Below are 1,443 nucleotides of genomic sequence, written 5' to 3' on the forward strand. Positions count from 1 at the left end.
AGGGTTAACTCTCCTTGCTCTATGTCCACAATGGCTCTAGCAGTAGCCAAAAATGGTCGACCAAGTATTATGGAGTCATTTCCATTTTCTGAAGAATCCAGGATCACAAAGTCTGCTGGATAGATGAACTTGCCAACCTTAACTAAAAGGTTCTCAATCAGCCCCTTAGGATAGACTATTGATTGATCCACCAATTCCAAAGTCATCTCTGTTGGTTTTACCTCTTCTATGCCAAGCTTTTTCACTAGAGAATATGGGATTAGATTTATGCTTGCTCCTAAATCGCACATCCCCTTGTTAATGAGTAGGTTTCCAATAGTGCATGGTAAGAAGAAGCCTCCAGGGTCTTCAAGCTTGGGAGGGAGTCCCTTTTTAATGAGTGCACTACATTCCTCACTAAGCATCACTGTTTCCTTCTCATTTCTCTTAAAGGTATGTTGATTTCCAACTTCTTGAAAGTCTCAAGAAATTTGTGGAAGTGCTGGTCCTTTGTTTCCTTGTGAAATCTTTGTGGATAAGGTAGTGATGGTGTTGAGCTCTTCTCCACTTGATGTTGTTTTGGAATTGGTTCTTCCATGATTTTCTTTCCTTTCTTCAAATTCTGTGGCTTGTTGTCTTCCTCTGTGAGTTTTTCTGAGGCACTCTTGGTTATTATGTCCTTGTTGATGGTTTCATCCTTCTTTGTTGGCTCAGTGTCATTCTCCATAAGCTTCTTTGTTGCTCCTTGGTTGCCATCCACTAACACTTTTCCACTTCTTAGTTGCACAACCTTGCATTCTTCCTTTGGGTTGGGAATGGTGTCACTAGGTAGTGAACTTGATGGCTTCTCAACAGAGATCTTCTTAGAGATTTGTCCAATCTGCCTCTCTAGGTTCTTCATGGAGGCTTCTTGATTCTTGGTTGTCAATTCTTGGCTCTTCATTAGTTTCTCCATGAGCAGCTCTAGATTGGTGATTCTCTGTGAGTCTTGTGTGATGGGTTGGTTTTGGGGTGTTGATGGGTGAAGATAAGTGTTTTGGTTAGTTGGGTGGTTATTGGGTGGGTATTGGTTAGAATTTGGGTAGTTGTTTTGTAGTTTTCTGTATGTATTTTGGTTAGTGTTTGGCTGGGGGTTATGGTTTGTGTTTTTCCAATTGTTCTGGCCTGTGTTTCTTTGCCATGGTTGTTGGTTTTGGGTATGGTTGTCTCCCCATCTAAGGTTGGGATGGTTCTTCCAAGATGGGTTGTAGGTATCACCATAGACTTCATTTGTTCCAGGATTTTGGTTGTGCATGTATTGGACTTGCTCTTGTTGTTGCTCCTCTTGAGTTTCTTCATTTTGCACCCAAGTGGTTGGAGGTTGGCTTGTGGTGCTCACTGCTGCCACTTGCAAGCCATCAATTCTCTTAGCCATTTGCTCAAACTGTTGTTGAATCTGCTGCTGCATCATCTTGTTTTGAGCTA

The sequence above is a fragment of the Arachis duranensis genome, chromosome 8 (assembly GCF_000817695.3).
Source record: "Arachis duranensis cultivar V14167 chromosome 8, aradu.V14167.gnm2.J7QH, whole genome shotgun sequence".
Lineage (NCBI taxonomy): Eukaryota > Viridiplantae > Streptophyta > Magnoliopsida > Fabales > Fabaceae > Arachis > Arachis duranensis.